This window comes from Trematomus bernacchii, unplaced genomic scaffold, assembly GCF_902827165.1.
Source record: "Trematomus bernacchii unplaced genomic scaffold, fTreBer1.1, whole genome shotgun sequence".
Lineage (NCBI taxonomy): Eukaryota > Metazoa > Chordata > Actinopteri > Perciformes > Nototheniidae > Trematomus > Trematomus bernacchii.
In genome coordinates, this window is record NW_022987342.1 from 3919920 (window position 1) to 3940941 (window position 21022).

Here is a 21022-nt window from a genome sequence, read left to right on the forward strand (position 1 = left end):
TATTCAACTTCATTAAAACGATCAGGATCCCTGGGTGTTATTTTTCCCCACAATGAGAAATAGTCAGAAAAGCAGAAAAAGAACACTCAAACCGAGAGATGAGTTATTATTACAACGTGACTTCACTATTATTTAACAACTGTTTTTATTGGGTTCTTTTATTTGGAGTTAAGTATAGGTGAATTGCACTAATGTGGGAAAGATCGTGATGTCTACTCCGATCAGCTTTATGATCTTCGTTCTCCCGCTGTGTAGATTGGGGGACCGCCGTCCTCTGTCTTCAATGTTCGACATCGCGTGAAACAGAGGATTTCGACATTCTGTATTCCTTGCTTACTTCCTTAAACCTTTTCTCCTCCTTATCTCTTTCATGACTTTTTATTTAATGCTTTATAACAGCTGTAATAGTTCGTTTAGAAATCCTAGAAACACTTTTACGGCAGCTCTCATTTACGGTAACTCCTTCTGACGTCATAGCTACCCACGTATAATATATAAACAAAGTCTTGGCTTTCAGAATATGAAACTTTTATTTCCAAAATCACACGATAAATACATTTGTGAAGCTTGTAAAGGGAAGATGACAGGCACCTCACTCGCAATCTGCTCCTCCGCAGCGCCGCCCACCTCCCTCCGGCTGAAATTATGAATGTACAGTAAGGCATAGTAATCATAGATAACACGGGTCCGTCACAGTTTGTTTTCATCTGATTTCAAATAAACAAAGTCTTGGCTTTCAGAATATTAAACTTGTTTCGGCAAATTTAGATGATAAATACAACTATGAAGCTTGTAACGGCATAATTACTTAAGCGGTGAACGGAGTAATTTAACGTTACAGCAGGCATAACAACAACCGGTGTTTATTTTATTATTATATATAGTCGTTATTCATTTGTTTTAAAGCTCAATAAGGAAGATTTAAACTTTCACACACGTTGACCGGCGAAAAACTCTGCCCGGTTCCCTCGGCCCCCACCACGTTGAATAAACAAAAGGCTGCTTTTGTGGAGGAAGTTACAGCGCTGCAGGCTCGGCATATGCAGCTTTTTCCAGCGGTATCCATAAATCTCTTAATTTTGACCTCAAAGTGCACCAGATTGATGCATTTAACTTCAATATAAAGAAAAACATCTTCTGTTGTAACAACAATAACATTATAAATAGTAACATAGCTGAACATGGTATTGCACATTTAGCTTTCAGTGTTACTGACCTGAGATGTTTTTATTACATGAATTAAGGTGACTGAGGCTTTTTAACATAGACTTTTCAGTGTCCCACATACCCACATACCGTTCACCAGCCCCCACCCCCCTACTGTATGTTGATTTTTGACTGTTTGCCTACATGTAAATGGTTGGCATTTAGTACCTACCCCCCTCTGAGTGAATACCTGTTGTACCTGTCCGGGGCTAAGCCCATAGGACGATGCTCTGATGTCATCACCCTCGCACATTTGTCATATGTTTACAAAAAACGATGTTAACACTTTCTCGTTCTTAATATATGCTATATTTAGGGTCGATATGTGTTGAATTTACTTTAAAATAGCAGATCACTATGACCGGATATAGTTTTTTCGGCTTAGTGAACGTGTGTTCCTTCCCCCCCGTTGACAATTCACGAGCGTCTAACTCTCTCCCCCCCCGTCGCACCTTCTAACAGAGCCCCCCCTTATATCAAATCCCAATTTAACCCCTGGCCTCTGGAGCAGAAATGAAAGAGTTTTAAAAATGTTTACGTTTTGGTAAGTTTTTAGGGAAATGTTGTAATATTGCAACGTTGGCCTTAGGTGGGAGCAGAATTTCTGTATTTCTACTCACATTGTCTGAATAAATATATTGAACAACTAAGGGTTAATTTGCAGGATTGATTGCTTACTTAGCCCTATATCAGTATATAGCATGAATAATAATCACACATCACTCATATTTGTTATGAATAATCATTTATCATTTATTAAATAGTAAGTCGCTTTGGATAAAAGCGTCAGCTAAATGCAATTTATGAAAGCCTCACTCAGGATTTTTTTACCAAGTGTAAAGTTATTTAATATATAAAGACTATATATTATTGAATTACAAGATTAGATATACTTTATTTGATCTAAAATATTGATGTGTTCAAATGCTCTTCTAAACAAAACTGAAAGTCCATGAAAAGCTGTCTTCCTGTTTCTCTGAAGGAAGCGCCATCTCCTGGTTAAATCCTGAAATTGAAAATCTGGCAACGCCCTCTTGGAAAATAGTGGGGGGGCTTAACATTCCCAGATACTGGTCTTTGGCAGGTCTTAGGCAGGTAACTGGCAGGTAGTAGGCAGGAAGCAGTAAGCTGGAGTCTGAAATAAGATGCTCCATCTGTATAATGAAAAGCTACAGAATTAATTCTTTTTTTTTAAAAACACATATTGGGCACATCAATTCAAATGCAAATTCCAACAAGTCATGGTACCTAAATAATTAAGCTGTTGATCCAGACCCATTTCATCTGCTTTATAGCACCACAATCATCAGACTCGGGGAGTAACAATAAAGAAAAGGAAAACAAATTGATACGTTTTGAAATACATTTCTAATAAATATCGCTACACTATCAAGCACACATACACAAATAATAATAATAATAATAATAATATTAATACATTGCATTTATATAGCGCTTTTCCTGGTGCTCAAAGCGCTTTACAAGCAAGTAAAACAAAAATAACAACAAAAGTAAAAAAGTGCTAAACAAGGTGGAATAAGGGTGAGGGGTTAGTGGATTAGGAGTTGAAGGCAAGAGTGAAAATGTGAGTTTTGAGGGATTGTTTGAATGATGTGAGAGTGTTGTCAGATCTCATGTGGCTGGGGAGGGAGTTCCAGAGTGAGGGGGAGGCTGCAGCCTCCCCCTCACTCGTCGCCCCAGGTCCGGAGCTTTGTCCTGATGGGCTGCAGTAGGTTAGCTTCAGAAGACCTGAGGCGACGGGTGGGAGTGTGTCGTTGGACAACACACTCTCACTCCATAAACGTCCAGGAGCGACGCTTGGTCAGGGTCCCGAGGCGTGCAGTTGGGACGCTCCTAGGCTCCTTCAGCTTCATAAAGGGACGCAAATAGCTTTCAACTGATTGCAATGTATTCCCATCTGCGGCGGGATTTGACGCTCATGGAAGCACGGCATTCGTTTGTGTCTGCGTTTCTTAAAGGCCATGTGAGCGTCCATTCCCATTGGATAACGGAGAATTGTACACCCGGAAGTAAGTATTCCCCTTACTGTCGATTGATTTGACAGTGATATCTCCACTACTCATCAACTCAAAAACACCAGATTATCCTTGTTAATTAAACGACATTGATAGGTTTTAGTGTGTGTACAATGCTTTTGTCACGTTTTCCCCTTCAATTCTGAGAAACAAGTAGTTTTCTATGAGTTTTGGATGGCCGAAGACATTACATTACCCACAATCCTCTGTAGCAACCATAGACTGTATATTGCAACAGGCAACAGCTTCGGTTCATGTTAATTTACAAACTCTTCAACTACAACCGTAGTTATATTTAAAAACATGTTAGAAGGCCTCACGAAATACTTTAATGTAAATTTAAATTTAAATGTGAAGGAATGTGTGTATATTAACTGTGGATTTTTCTCTGGAAGTTTTTCCTTGTACGATGTGAGGGTCAAAGGACAGATGATGCCGTTTTTCTCATACTGATATTCCGCTATGCACGCTGGGATTTGGTGTTTATGCGATGTGAAATCCGAAAACATTTAAAACAAATTAAATAATACATTATTCCGAGTGTGCTTGCTTTTCTCTTTGAAAGTCATCACATAACGGCATTGTAATACACGTTTCGGCTGCATTAAATATTACATATCTGCCGTAGTTAACTCTATTTATAGAGCCCTGATGAGAAGACTTCTGGACAAACAGGAACTGCCGCCAAAACTGAAAACTTGACGTGGATCTTAAATATATAAGCAATTAAACAACATCTTACATTTCTTTTCACACAATACGTCTCCTTATCAGCAGTATCAACACTAATTTGGCTGACTTTTATATTTGATCCAATTGGTAGATAGGCTGTATTTACGCCATAACGGTGCACAGCTGATAGAAAGGGACACCTACTGGTTAACCTGTTACGCACCATCCCCCCAGTACCGGGCGGATAAACGCGTCATTTGCAGGAAACAACGTCTAAGGAATCTTAATATTTAATAAACTATGAATGTTTTATATCCATGTAACGGGAAGAAACTCAGCTAACTGATCTTTTTAATTTTTTTTCTCCCTCTGAATTAGCCACGAGCGAAAAAATGTAACCTATCTCTGCACCTAAACTCACAATAACTCTCTTATTACTTATCCTAGATGCACAGCCAACCCCTCGTTTTGCATCAGCTGGAGACACAGAATCTGGGGGTGCCCACCTCAACCCTCAGTGATAAACATTTGCGACGCTATAAACGAAAGCGTACATCATAACATGTGGAGCTAGGTAGCTAGAAACGCTAACATGGATTACCTTGGTCAAAACTGGTCTTCAATGGCATTAAAACGATAAAAAAAACGATGCTGCAGTTAATCCATAGGTTAATCAAAATGTGTCTGTGTCCTCTTTGAAATGATTTCTGATAATCCATAAGCAATAAAACTGCTTTTTCGTTTCCAAATGTCAGAGCTAGAGATAGGTCCACTCTGCTGCAAAATTACATGCGTGCAGCCCCCACCTTTTCTCTTCACAACGTGTGTGTGTGGGGGCCTCCCCCTTCGATTATATTGGCTCTAACGGTCAGAAAGAGGTGTCAACCATCAAAATCGACCAAGGGGGGCCAGAGATATGGAAAAAAAAACATTTTCACCCAAATCACCTCAGAGGTGGGGTGGTTTTGGCTAAACCTCTCTAAAAAGGTAAAATGTCACTTGTTTTGCATCAATCTTGATACAGGGTATTTATTATATGTTGTACTTTGGATTCCTAAAGCTTTTAGTCTACTAACCCATCATCCAAGGGTAGTTGTTTAACTTAGTAGTTTAGTTAGTTATGTAAAATCTGAATCTTCTTTAAAATAAAAAACATCTATATTGATTCTGACACTTCTACATCCAACTCACAGATGTAACCTTGCTTTGATAAAAGAAATTATTCATATAACCCTTTTAGAAGTTAAGTTGTAGTCATTTGTTTTGGGCATGTCATTTTCAAGCCTGAAACATGAAAAACAGGCTTGGTGCTTAACAGGTTAAAGCACGTTATTGCATTTTATAATTATTTATAATAATTATTATTATAACGTGGGTACATCTGCTGATAATTGTAAAGACCATTGATAATTAGCAAAGAGACTCATGGGCCTCTTCTAAATCTAGAAACTGTAAATCAATAACATAGTCATTATAGTTATATTGAGAAGGTCCAAGACTTGACATAACAGTATATATGTCTTAAAGGTGGGGTATGTAATTTATTTCAGAAACATTTTTTGTTATATTCCATGGAATGCTCTTAACATCCCGATAGCAATGAATACATTAAATGCTTTGACAATAAATACATAAAAAAAATTCATCTGTGGAAGCCGTAGCGCTGTAAAAAGCACGACCAATCATCTGAGCCGGCCCGGCTAAAATAACTGGATGGCCTACCTGCCTGTCAGCCTTTCCATCTGTGCACAAACTTATCTTATCTTATATATATATATATATATTACAGAACAACGGTATAATCAACAGTAATACAAAAAGCTGAAGATGTAACAAACGAATAATAATGATTCTTATTCTTAAAATCGATGTGTACGTCTTTGACGTGCCTTTAAAAATGGTGGCGGTCTTCAGGTGCTCCTCCAGCACAGTGTGCAGGAAACAAAATCCACCAATCCCCTGAAAATGCCAGGGTTGACTGAAGAGTCAGTCTCGTCATGCCCACGCAAAGCCAACTCAAAAGCCCCACAAAACTTCATTATTTTGGATAAAATATGCCTGTTTTAATCCACCTCCTCATTGTGTTTCCTCACCGCAATCCTGTGGCCGTCGTCCAGCTGCGTAGCAGTTGCTTACTTGCTAACACACAAATATTGACAATTTATATAATTAATTAGTATTATTATTAGTATTATTATTAATAATAATGTTTTTGTGTGTGGTTTAGGGAGGGCGGCGCCTTATCGCCCCCTATTGGCCAGCCGCCACTGGTACATCATTTATTTTCATCCTTGCTAGGGGAAATATTTGCTGCTTTTCATCATCTTCTGATTCAACCCAAGGCCAGACTGAGTTTGGATTTCTCCTTAGCCTGTGATGTATTATTTTGTATACTACTGTATATCTGCTGATCCCCGAGTCACATTAAGATTTTTAAATGTTCTGGGTTTTTTATCCTTGCAGTGGCAGTGGCTTAATTTCATCTTATTGCTAAAAGCTGATGGCTCAAATTTAAAGCACACCAACAGTTCAAGCAATTATTCAAGAGAACATTATCAATTTGTATATAAACAAATCTTACTAAGCAACCCACACCTTTGAAATAAAACATTCAAACATTTTCAGAACATTTCTGCAATTCAATATATAATATGGGAAAGTTATGAGGAGGTTAGCCGTTTTGTATTTGCCAAGTTAGCCACTAATAGCCATCCCCAAAGCGTATCCATGTAAGCTTTTTGCTTTGGAAATGGTGGGCGTAGGGACAATCTAAGTTCATAGCTGGACCACCAATCAGCTCTAAGCCGCAGCATTTCAGAAAATGCTGCAGCATTTCACAAAACGCCACAGCATTTCACAAAACGCCACAGCATTTCACAAAACGCAACAGCATTTCAGAAAACGCCACAGCATTTCAGAAAACACCACAGCATTTCACATTGGACGGAAAGGGTATTCCTTTAGGGAGAACACTTCTTGTTTGTGATTGGGCAGAGCCAGCCAGAGAAGCACTGCTGTGATTGGTTGTTTTTGCTGCCAGTCAAGAAATGACGCTTCGTGATTGGTCAGCACCCGACAGCGCAACATGTCTCAACACATCAGCCGTTAGCTGTTAGCACACACTCAGAGCTCACAGCCCCTCATATCTGTTCAGAAACTGGACAAAAGTTAAACATGAACAAACCACAGACTGTCTATGTCATGGTGAATACAGTCGCTGCTTTATTTATGTCTGTATGACGTTGTTGTGAGTGTGGACGGAGCAGCTACAGGTTAGTTTAGCCTGATGGATCCGATTCCATTCAGAAAACACGCATTTTAAAAGCTTTTCGTCTGCCGTCTTGTCTGCACACTTGTCAAAGCATTAATTCATGGTTTTTACTAACCGGTATCAGTATGTAGTTACTTCGGCATCACTTTGAAACGTGTATTACAATTAAATCACGGTCAAATATGTTCATTTTGTTGTAGTTGGTATCTCCCATAGAATTGACATGGAGATACGCCCCGCCCCCTCTCCAGCACGTCTTGTTTGAATGACAGAAGCAAACCTTTATATATACAGTATATGGAGCAAACACAGCTGACAGCCGCGGTGAAACTCGAGCGATTAGAGCGATGCGAATATTGGTATAGTCTACCATAGTATTCACATGGAGATAAGCCCCTTAAAAACCATTAATTAATAAAGCATTAATTCATGTTTTTTTCGCATCGCTCTAATCGCTCGAGTTTCACCGCGGCTGTCAGCTGTGTTTGCTCCTGTCATTCAAACAAGACGTGCTGGAGAGGGGGCGGATCGATCAGGCTAAACTAACCTGTAGCTGCTCCGTCCACACTCACAACAACGTCACACAGACATAAATAAAGCTACGACTGTATTCACCATGACATAGACAGTCTGTGGGTTGTTCATGTTTAACTTTTGTCCAGTTTCTGAACAGATATGAGGGGCTGTGAGCTCTGAGTGTGTGCTAACAGCTAACGGCTGATGTGTTGGGACATGTTGCGCTGTCGGGTGCTGACCAATCACAAAGCGTCATTTATTGACTGGCAGCAAAAACAACCAATCTCAGCAGTGCTTCTCTGGCTGGCTCTGTCCAATCACAAACAAGAAGTGTTCTGCCTAAAGGAATACCCTTTCCGTCCAATGTGAAATGTTGTGGTGTTTTCTGAAATGCTGTTGTGTTTTGTGAAATGCTGTGGTCTTTTGTGAAATTCTGTGGTGTTTTATGAAATGCTGTTGTGTTTTGTGAAATGCTGTAGTGTTTTTAAAAATGCTGTAGTGTTTTCTGAAATGCTGTAGTGTTTTGTGAAATGCTGTGGTGTCTTGCACTTCAGGGCCACCGTACATTTCTGTTTTTTGAACTGATGGTCCCAAATTGCAAAATGTGTGTGTTGTAGTAGTTGTGATGGAAACTTATGAAGCAATGGAGACGTAACTCAGCGAGACACGGGGAGAGCTGGAGCTTGATGGCAAACACTGATGGTTTATTTTTGAGTTAATGGCTGGAGAACTGACAAGACATGTGCTGCCGCCCCGAGGTGTCACAGCGGTTGCCAAATTAATTCCATGACCCATGAATTTAACTGGTTCTGAGAGAATAATCAACATTGTGCATAACAAGATAAAACAGGCAAAGCACTATAACACCTCTATCAGCTGACGCCAACAGGCAGGAATAGGGAGACAAAACACTGAGAGCTCACCAGCCGAAGGTTGCAGGTCTGTGCTCAACGAGGGCAGCACAAACTGATAAACTGGGTCAAAGGTGTGGGCCTAAGAAAAATATTTCCCCAACATTAGTAGGCTCTGAGAAAAGCAAAAAGGTATTAGCTTGTTTTTGGGGGGGAGAGTTGTCTATTATTGATACGTTTTTTCAAGTTGCAACCATAATGTTGATCACTACAGAAACAATGAAGAAATGTGCCATAGCTCAACTGTCAGTCTGATGGAAACTAAATTATATACAAAAGCAGTATCCAAGAGGTAGTGACCTCTGCAGCTGTTTAAGACTTCAATAGTTTATACTGATTTCTCTGCTCTGGCTGGAAAGCAAAAGACAGAACAGGAGGAGAGCCATAGAGGCAACTAACTTATAGTGCATGGAAACAAGTGTCCTTGTTATGTTTGTTAGTGAGTGCTGCACTGAGTCAAATCCCAGGGTGGCCTTGGCTCTTCAGTTTGTGCTGAGTGGGCTACAGTGTGAAGGCCTCTGTCCCAGTCCATCTCTCCCTGTTCCCCCACCATGCCTCAGGTAAAACTGTGTTCGCTGCTGCTTCTTGTGCTTCCTGGTGAGCATGAGTCACACTCAAAGTATACACATTGATATGTTCAAAGTGGTTTAGTTAAAGTGGTTATCTTAACCCTAAGGGATGTTTGAGCATGTTCACATTTATGAACAGCATACAGTAGAAATGCTTGCTCTTTTTGGATATTGCCTTTGATTGCAATGCTCCAACAACCACCTAAAGTAAGGAGCACACAGCTGACCTGGCATTATATCTGCATTGTATCTGCCCAGTATTAACAATTCCTGTAGTGATAAAGAAACAATGTCTGGAAACTGCTTTCTAGACTCTCCACTTTTAAACCCTTAATTTAATCAGTGAAAACGGTGTGACGTTTAAACATTTAAACGTGTTATCATTCAATTGTTACCTCCACAAAGTAGGATATCTTCTCAGTATGGTTTGTTTGTCTGTTTGCAGAAAGGAAATACTGGCCCAAATGTCATTAGATTCTTGGCTGAATGGTGCAGCATAGACCAAGGAAGAACACACCCAGTTTTGAAGTGGATCTGAATCATGAGGTGGATACACATTTCCTTTCATTAAAATTGCATATACATAAAGGCTCTTTATGCAATTGAAATGTGGTGTTGAAATATCGTAAAAAAGATTTTCAGAGAAAGACGTCACGGTCATGAAAGGGTATTCTCTCACTAAAGATGCAACTGTTGTAGACACAGCCCCTGCTTGCATTTGATTTGTTGTCCAAGCAGCAGAAGAAATTGTAGAGGAGTTTTCTTTATATAGCACCTTTCAACATTATGCCATTCAAATCCTCTTCCAGACATGTATTAAAGTATTATAAAATATTCTACTGTTACGGTGGGAAAACACAAGGTGGACCCAAATTCAGGACACAGGAGAATGTAAAGGTCTCCTATTATACTATTTTTAGGCATATATTATAGGTCTCAGATATATAAAAAACATGTCTCTGAAGTGTATTGCTCAAAATACCAAACAGATCATGCATTGTAGCATGCCTTATACCCCTCTATTTCAGCCCTGTTACAAAAGGGCTGATTCTGGGTAGTAGCTTCAAATGTAACCCGAGCTGCTGCTGGCCACGCCCCCTTTGGAAATAGGGTGCAGTGAGCTCTGAGAAGAGAAGAGTGTTTGCCGGCAGAGACTCAGCTAAACGCTGACGTGATTAAACGCCATATTATGTTCCAAACGACATCAAGGATTTTTTTCTGAAACAGTATGGAGCTCAAAAGCTTTCTCTTACCACAAGGTAAGAACCTGTTACATCCGGCTTCGTCACACATATTCTCTCCAGTACAGTGCTAGCTCTGAGTGTTAGCGATGCTTGCTAATGTAAACACAGACCAAAAAAACTCTGCAAAATAAAACAGGAAATAGATCAACTAAAAACTACTATAATTTGTTCTAACATAGTTTTCCCACACATGGAAACATTTAGCCTCACATATTTGACAGAGAAAAAAAGGCAGTTGTTCTAGCTGATAGTATTAGGACAATAAGTGAAATAAGCATATTTAATTTTGTTATATTACATTGTTAGCTTTTAACTGACAGTGGCTAAATGAGCATTAGTGGAACATACAATATTTGCTACAATGTAACAGTGAGTCTAATTTTGTAACAACGGTTTCAAATCAGCATCTCTTAGACAAAAAATAAAATTAATAACTAAAATAAAACTCCAAACATCTTTAATTGTGTTACTTTTTTGTAAAGCTCTTTTAGTTAAACCTGATGTTTATAAGCTTCTTAGTTTTTGCAACAGTCTGTAAATATACACAACTTTATAATAATGCATAGGAATGACTAAACAGAGGTATGATCCTAAGTTAAAAACATATGAGGTTATCATGAGGTTGTTAACATCGCAATTTATCAGTGAATGTTTGCAGGAACTATTTGTAAACAGCTTGTTTCCTGACACACAGCATTAAGTCCGGTCAGGTAGGGCAGCAGGTGAAGTCAGCACCGATGCAGACTCGCTGTTTGAGGGCTTGATAACCCACTCCCCCTCCACACTCGTTGGTTTGGAACAGCACTTAATGTGGCGGACCCTCCGCGAGAACGCGCAAACGGAGTGGTAGTGTGTAGGGGTAGGGTGTAGGGGGTGGATTGGAATTGGGCCAACGTGTCCTCATTGCTGCTGTTTCACCTGCACAATACAGTTTGGTAAACTGTGCATACATTTATTTATTTTTTTGTCAATTTATTGAACATGTCAGAAACAAAACATACAATAATAATAATATATATATATATTTTTTTTTTACTTATAATAATAATTATAACAAAGTGCAATGAATCCCCCATAAGGTCTGCGTAAATAATATGTGACGGCCCGCTAACAGTTAAAGAGTTTGTAGCGCTGTTTACATATGTAAAGCCATTAAATAGTGTGTGTATTAGCATAGCTTCCCCGGTACGGCGCCATTTTGGGGACAACGTGGTCTGACGCAGTAAGGATACAAGTTTGTCAGTATGTCTGAAGGCTCCCGCACACTGAGTATTTACATACATGTATAGTGATTGTGAGTTTGTAATAAATATGTACTTTGTAAGGGTTATAACTTAGTTACTGTTGGTAAAACAGTAAGGTTGTTTGTTACACTTAAATACGTTTCTGTAATGCATTTTAGTGACCTGCCATTAATGGCAGAAGGCTAATAGTCAACATGACAGGTTAAAGGGGTCATGAAATACTACTTTTAAGTGAAAATAAAAAGAAGAGTAGTATTTAATACTGTATAAAAATGTATTTAAGGTACAACAGATTTTATTGAATGTGAAATTAAATTTGAAATATGTGTTTATCACATAAAAGAGTAACATACAGAGTGAAGGTATGTGAATGATTTATTGAGGAATGTAAGTGGAAACTGAAATGCATAAGATAATTAATATGTTTACATGATTTTGTGTAATAAAACAACTGCAGAAGTGATCTGGAAGGAAACTGAACACAACGTGTCCTCATTGCTTCTGTTTCACCTGCACAATACAGGTATTATTACTGGTACTGTGGTCCTCATATCGGGGACCCGTAACATAAGCATGGTCACATGACGCTCGGGCCGGCCGGCCATGCTGGGGAGGCGGAGAGTCCACAGGCTGAAACAGAGGGATGTGGGGCATGCTTAAATGCATGATCTGTTTGGTATTTTGAGCAAAACACTTCGGAGACATGTTTTTTATATATCTGAGACCTATAATATATGCCTAAGAAAAGAGTATAATAGGAGACCTTTAAGACGAAAAAAAACCACATCAATATTGACATATATTTCTAAATAAATAATTGTAAAATAAAATAAAAATTGTCTTTAATAAAAAACACTATACAGTGCAGTCAGAGTGCCTTTATATATATAACAAGGACTATTGATCACCCTCCATGCTGAAAAAAATGTACATTAAAATAACATTAAGTGTTCTTTGGTATCTTTGGTTATTAGAAAATCACATAATAATGTTTTAATTTAGGGATCAAGAATGGTTTGTCATTGCATTGGCCTTGAAAGTGTAAAGCACCTACAGCAGTTCTGTAGTTACACTTTAGAGAAAATGGTCAAAACAACAGTGCAGTAGAATGATGAAATGACTGCTGACTGGTGACACCTCAGTGACACGGCCAGTCATCTCAGTAGAACAGAACAGAGCGGAACGTACCCGATGGGTGACGGAGAAGGCGGAGAAGGAGATTAAAATAGGAGGAAGAATGGGGTGAGACAGCATGGAGTTGGAAAGGGAAAGAGAGACACAAAGAGGTGGGAAGAAGTACACAGTTTAATTATGTTCTGCAGGACACAAGAGAGAGGGATGATTAGGTGAAAACAGGTGGAGAGGCTCCATGTGAGTCAGAAAAACATGTACATGAAGACAGAGAGAAAGAAGGGGGCAGTGAAGTTCATGGACTCGCTGTGATGTAGTTGGCTGGTGACAGTTTTAATCCATGAAATACAGACAGAAATGAGGATAGAGGGTTGGGTACTGTGTTAAGGAGGACTTATTATTTGGTTATGTATCATGATTATATGAGAGAGTGATTAGACATGCCCGCCTCCTTTAGTTCCAAAAATATCAATATTAACTCAGCTTTTTAGCCTTTGGCAGTTAGTAATATTAGCCAAAAAGAATGAACTGTGGAACAAAATGGGTCATTCTGATGGCCCCAGGGTCCTAGGTTCTCCAGCATGTAATAGAAACCTGATAAAGATGTTGTCCAACTATGTATCTACTTAATAATGATATGGACTGTTGCAGCGATTCATGGCTCTCATTTTGATAGGGCAAAACTTAAGGGGAAAAAAGGTTGGACTCATTAAATCACCAAAAGTCAAAGCTAAAAGGTGAATACTAGCCTAGTATACGGATCATTTGTGTTTTTAACACATTTTACATTTTATAAGGTATATAAAAAAAACATGAAATCATTAATTATCCAGATAACAGTTTTTACCCAATATAGTGTTTTACTCAAAATTAACCTATTATACGATCATAACCACAAAATCTGTTTTCACTTCTTCACTCACTTCAAGCTTAAATCCCTAAATTACTTCGGTACCAAAAACCAGCCTGGTAAAATCTCAAATGAGTAATTAGACATAAAATTACAAGAAAGCCAGACAAGAAAACAGTCACCTCCAAAAAAAGGAGAAAGGGATACCACATTTCATCAGTATCCTACAAGTTGTATTTTTAATGCATCTCTGTCTTTTCGAAGTGCAAATCAATGGTTAAATATTATAGAAAACATTATAACGTAAAAAGGGTGCAAAGAATACACAATACAAATCTGCCAATTACTCTTAATATATACATTATATTGAATTAAATATGGAAGGGCTATGCAGTTTTATAAATAATATGTGTGGCAATGGCAGAAACGGGACATAGTTCTTTAGGCGGATTGCTTTGGGGCAGGAGGAAGGGGATCGGAGGTCATATTGGAGCTGGGGTCAGGAGCTGGGGTCAGGAGCTGGGTCAGGGGCTGGGTCAGGAGCTGGGTCAGGAGCTGGGTCAGGAGCTGGGTCTGGAGCTAGGATCAGGAGCTGGGTCAGGAGCTGGGTAAGGAGCTGGGTCTGGAGCTAGGGTCAGGAGCTGGGTCAGGAGCTGGGTCAGGAGCTGGGTCAGGAGCTGGGTCAGGAGCTGTTGGACAAGCCGCTTGGGCTTTTTTTAGTGGCCAGGCTGCTGCGAATTGGGCTGGTGCAGAGGCAAGAGATGAGGGTGGATCCGGTCAGTAGTACTGCAGGCTCAAAAACCCAAGCCTTAAAGTTTGAGTGGTAGGCACTTTCTGCCCTGCTCTCTTTTCTGTTTACTCTCTACCTTTATTTCTCTCCAACCCTCTCTCCTTCCTCTTCCATTTCACAGTCTATCAGTTCCCTTTAAAGGACGGATGGGATCCCTCTGAGACATCTGTATGCACGTTTGTCCATCTGTTCTTTGTTTGTGCTAGTACATATTCGCATATGGGTGTGTTTTGTACACTCAGCCTTCTGTGTGGAGTGTTTTTCTTGCGTACATCTGTAAAAGGGCATCATTTATTCGTATATATTTAAAGGGGTACAAGATGACAACTGAAATTACTACTCTTCTCAGGAGCACTAACATACACATAGGGTCAATTTTCAGACAGATAACATCAACATCAACACTTCTCTATCTGGCAATCTGATGGACGAGTCTGGGTTTGGCGAATACCAGGAGAACGTTACCTGCCTGACTGCATTCTGCCAACTGTAATGTTTGGTGGAGGAGGGATAATGCTATGGGGTTGTTTTTCTGGGGTTGGCCTGGGCCCCTTAGTTCCAGTGAAGGGGATTCTTAAGGCTTCATCTTACCAAGTCATTTTGGACAATTCTATGCTCCCAGCTTTGTGGAAACAGTTTGGGGGAGGCCCTTTTCTGTTCCAGCATGACTGTGCCCCACAAAGCAGGGTCCATAAAGGCATGGTTGGATGAGTTTGGTGTGGAAGAAGTTGACTGGCCCGCACAGAGCTCTGACCCCCACCCCATTGAACACCTTTGGGATGAACTAGAATGGAGAGCCAGGCCCTCTCATCCAACATCAGTATCTGACCTCACTAATGCTCTTCTGGATGAAATTCCCAAAGACACACTCTGTTGGGGCCTCCTGCTATAAGAAAATGTTTACTTACAAAAATGTCTCAGTCACATAAGAATACATGTTTTGTTTTTGTTTTTCTAGGTGTGTGTGTGGGCATGCTTGTGCGTGGATCCCACTTCTGTGATGCGATAAGGAACGTCTGTCTCCCAGTGCGCCTCTCTCAAGGCGTACCAGCAACGGTGAACGCTGCCAATGAGGGTGCGTTCGCACGTGTGTGCGTGTGCACACTTAAGCCTTCCAAATGTTCTCGCCTGCAAAGAGATCCAAGTACATGACTCAAACGTCACACCTCTTCTGTTGCTATCTTTCTGTCTCCCTCTCATTTACACAAATTCTCATTTTCTGTCAACAGCCAGCTCTGTTTTCCAGGCGATATTGGCGTCAGTGGCGTCAGTGACTTTTCACCTTTTTCAGTCTTTTTGTCACACACACACACACACACACACACACACACACACACACACACACACACACACACACACACACACACACACACACACACACACACACACACACACACACACACACACACACACACACACACACACACACACACATGCTAAGTGACTGTCTCACTTCAGGAGATTTTTGTCTGCAGTGGGTGGCATAAAGGCCATCACACACAGCATCACCACAGAGATAATCATGTTGAGCTTCTTTAAGGAGCTGTTTGTTTTTCTGGTTTACATTCCAAACCATCTCTTGTGTATGTGTCCATATGATCTCGTGTTTGTATCCATGCATTATGCCACCAAATTGCTTCATGGCTTCACACCAGATCAAGTCTTCTCTCATGTTGTTGCTTGTTGCAGCAACACCTTCATCTCTTTGAAATGGAAAATATGTAGATTCCTACCGGCTGTAAAAAAGAACAAAAGCATATGAAAATATCGGCTTTTTTTGAAGAAGAAGAAGAAGAAGATGCACGGAACAATAAACAATTGAAAGTCAACCAAACATGAGTTCCAAAATGGGTATGTAGAAGTCACACTTTTCTAGTTAATTTGATCGGATTGATGGATTTCTAAAGATAATCTTTGAAGTTTCTTGCCTCTTGTTGAGGCGACATGTTCGAAATAATGACGAGATGCAAGGAGAGGAGCAGGAGACACGACGCCAAGGGCGCTTTTGAAAAAAGAGGGTGCGTGCGAAAGCAAGAACGCAGAGGCCTGGTGACAGAATGTCAGATTTGTTGCATAAGAGTCTGAGAGGATGCATAAATTGAACTGCTGAAAATACACATGAAAGGGCAAACAACATGCAAATTGCGTATGTGCATGAGAAAGTGAGAAACAGTTCATGAATATACGTGTGTGTTTGTGAGGGAGGGAGAGAAAGAAGGGACGGGGGCCCAGCAGGTGGAGGCAAGTTGTGACAAAGTAGTGACGCACTTAAACGTGCTCGCAGTAACCAGCCCCCCCTCCCCATCTCTGATGTGCTCCTTCTCGTCTCATAAATAAACTGGGAATCATTAATATTAATCTATCCAACAAACAGTGCTGTGGCTTCCACAGTTATGTGCTCCTCCCGCCCCCGTCTGACGGGTGAGTGACATGGACGTCCTCCAATGGAATCCACCCAGTTTACATGTTCTTGACGGAGAAGGTGCGTCATGGATTTTTTTCTGCCACACAAAGGCTTGAAGACCAATTGGAATGAGCAGGGTGATGCGCTTGTTTCATCCTTATATAGACATGACAGGCTGTGAGTTAGCTCTGTGCCACATTTTGTGATCTGTGTGTGTGTTCGCAGTGTGGGTCTGTGACATTTTTTCATGTAACACATTTCAGTTGTGTTGTCTGTTTGCTCATAGCAAGGTCTGGTCCTTGTCAAAGAGAACATTGCTCATAAGTAATGGTTCTGTCCCATAACTGCTTTTTTTTATGTGTTATGCTTCCCGAATAAACTGTGCATGTACATGTGCATTTATCCTCCTTTGACAAATGATTATGTTTGTATAATACCTAAATGTGGGATACGAAGTTCCCATGACAACAACAAACTAAGCCTGACTTATTAAATGCTACAAAATAACCCATAGCAATAATCAGCCAGCAAAAACTAATTACTGAGCCGCAGAACAGCTAGCTGTTACATGGTTGAAGGCAGCTCTGCAGACCATTTGTATGAGAAATGACTGTGCTTGATACATTCTTTTATCCTCCAAACACCCATGAATATTGGGGAATATTATTAAAATGACATAGTGAAATCACTATCATACACTTTTACAAAATGGTTCTATATTATTTTTAGTGAATGGAATCAATGTGCTTTTTGATCAAACTTATATCTTTACAGTATGTGGGGTGGGAGGGGATGGTTGGTGCATCATATCGTCCTTTAATATAAAAAATGTTTTAAAAAAAAAGTTAAAGGCAATCGTCAGGGGTTAAAGATACCCTCCTTACAAAAAATGTAATCAAGTTCCAGAGTCTAGACAATTGCCAAACACATGTTATGACATTTTGAGACTGAAGGTGAATAGAATTACGTTTTTACTCCTGGTTGCACTAAAAAGCTACATTCATTGGACACACAGCTGGGACTTGAGCGCTTCTGGGGTTATAAAGTTGGCCAACTCTCACTGCTGGAAGGGTTAGTCTGTTTTATAATTGTGTCTTGTAGGCTAAGTATATTTGAAATGAGTTAGCTACGATAGCTAGCTAGCTTACAGCAGATCTGCACAAATATCGGAAGGTATCATGCTATGACATTTTTATGTGTGGGTATGTTTCCAGTGACAGTGATCGTAAGCCAATTTTATAATCCCCGAACGTCAACAAGCCCATTTCTTGTATTGGAAATGTTATGGGCCGTTGTAAAGCGTTTGCAACTGTTGGCCACCGTACTATTCTTCCACTGCAGTTCAAGCTCATTTAAAGCAAACTTTTTGAAATGAGGCAATACATACGTATGTGGATGTTATGCAGGAGGTTAGGTTGCAGGCTAAGAGATCAACTCAGTGAAAGCACCGCCTGCTGACCAATCAGAGCTCCGTGTGCGGAGTTTAAAGCTATCAAGTCATATTACAGGATAGAGGAAATACAGAAAAACTGCCGTTGCTGGAAAGACGGCCGGCAAAAATCAATTGACTGTGTGAACGTGAAAATTAATAGAATATCCCCTCCCATCTTCAAAGCAATCTGACTATTATAACATTAGCGTTAAGAAAGCTTACTTAAATATCTGCCACGACATAAGTAACCGGATCAGAGTAACATTAAGTACAGTCTGCGGCACTGTGAGTGCAGACGTCGATGTGTCCCATTATCATTCATATCATATCACATCATAATGTATCATATATTTCCTTATTTGAGTCAGCTTCTTGAGCCGTATCTGGCCGTGCAACACTTACAGTGTCACATACTGTATGCAGAAGTATTATTTTAAGCAACACATTAAGTTGACGAAACACTCGAGTCAAATATAATTAAAGTCAGATCCACTCGTGTCTTGGACGGGGCAGTGATATCATAAACCTGTTAATGTACGCATTCAAACGCATTCAAACGCATTCAAACGCTTGAGCGATCCACTTGATAACCAGCGTCGTAGTACAGTTTAGCGAGAGCGCGTATGTTTTGGATTAGGCCAACCGGCTAACTCAAACATATCCAGGTTAGGTTGAACCAGCTTCGTAGTACAGGCCTCTGGTAGAATTCCAAACGGCACAAATCATGTTTAAGGCAAATAATAACGTTTTACCAGGAAACATCCAAAAAGTATTCACTCAACGAGTGGGGGGATATAGTTCAAGGAGACAATTTCAATTCGAAATCCATAGGGTCCGTACAACCAGAAGAACTTTTTGTATCTCAGCCTGTGGAGTGAGACTATGGAACAGTGTGAATGTGGAGCTAAAGCGATGTCCAGACATTAACCAGTTCAAGAGGAAATACAGAGAAATTATTTTCTCGAGGTACAGGGATGGGGAAGGTGTTTGACTATGTGTATGTGTATATGTGTATATGTGTATGTGTGTGTATGTATATGTGCATATGTGTATGTATATATGTCAATCAACAGGTAAAGCAGATTAATAATAATAATAACAATAATAATTAATAATGATAATTATTGCAGATTATAGATTATAAATAAATCATTTAGGGACAAGGGGGTGAGATTAAATAAATTATACTTCTTCTCACTCCTTTTCGAACACTAGATGTGGCACTGTTTATGTTGCTAATGCTGTTGTTGTTGTTGTTATAAATGTCATTTTTTGTTTTGATTTCTCTTACATGACTATGCACTGCAACATTTGTTTTGTTTTATAATTATTTATTTTACTTGTTTGAAATAAAATGTATCAATCAATCAATCAATCAAAAATATCATTTTGTGCATGTAAAATTTGGTCTGCAAAGGCTAAAATCCCAAAGTTCCCTACAGAGGGAGTTTCTCTCCCGCACACTCCCCCCCTGCCTGAAACGCCTCGGATCTAATGCCTTGTTTACTTACATAACATAGTGACATCACTATGTAACACTCATGCTTGCATTGGCTAGCACTCCAACACATTGTACGTGGCACAGGGTATCTCTAAGTGCTTGACCTATCACAACAGAGCCGGCCAGCTTACCAATCAGAGCAGACTGTGCTCTGGTTTCAGCCAGAGGGTGAAAAGAGGTGCTGCAGCACAGGCAGTATGAGAAAAATAAGAACATTAAAGCATGTAAACATGTCACAGTAGAGGCACAAAATATGAAGGGATCTTTGGAGTGTGATGATTACAGTGACCAACAATCTTTTAAATGTACTTATGTGAACTTTACAGTTAAGATGATTTCATGTGTATAAATCAATGTAAATTGTCATCACATTTTGAAGTTTATCTTTTCCTTTAGGAGAACATAGACACATGTCCACAACAGTTTTTGGTGTAGTGCATTTGGATTACACAAGTTAGATTATTATTATCTCTATGTGATGATCAACAATGCTAATACTCATATGTCATCTAAATACTATCGTAGTGGGTGTTGTCTCTCATAAATAAACCCTACGGCATATTGTCAGAGCAGGTGTGATTTGTCATTGGAGCGTTGTACCATCCAGAGTCCTTGAGTTTGACATACGGGTAAATAAGGACGTTTACAGTGCACGTGCTTTGTTTTCATCTTCACGCTTCCTGATCTCCATTTCTCTCAGCTCAATAGATGCACCGTTAAGAATGCTGGACAAGTGCCTGGAAGACTTACACAATGGCAAGTGTGTGTGTGTGTGTGTGTGTGTGTGTGTGTGTGTGTGTGTGTGTGTGTGTGTGTGTGTGTGTGTGTGTGTGTGTGTGTGTGTGTGTGTGTGTGTGTGTGTGTGTGTGTGTGTGTGTGTGTGTGTGTGTGTGTGTGTGTGTGTGTGTGTGTGTGTGTGCATTGATGGCTTCTGGTGTTTGAATAGACAATCGCCAAAACATTAAAGAAAGACCCCCACACTAGCACATTTTGTTCAAACAAGTATGAATGTACTGCTTCCTTTAATTACATACTCTTTAACAGTAAAAATAACATACCAAATGATCTGTCATATAGAATTATTATTTCTGCGTCAGATACAAAACATAGAACATGAAAATGGTATAACTGGCACTTTGGTCGTCTGACAGTGACCTCCCTGTTATGGCCACTGAAGAGCACCCAGGCTCAGTTTGACCTCCTCCCATGAGACTCAATAAGAGACTAAACAGAGTAATTACACCA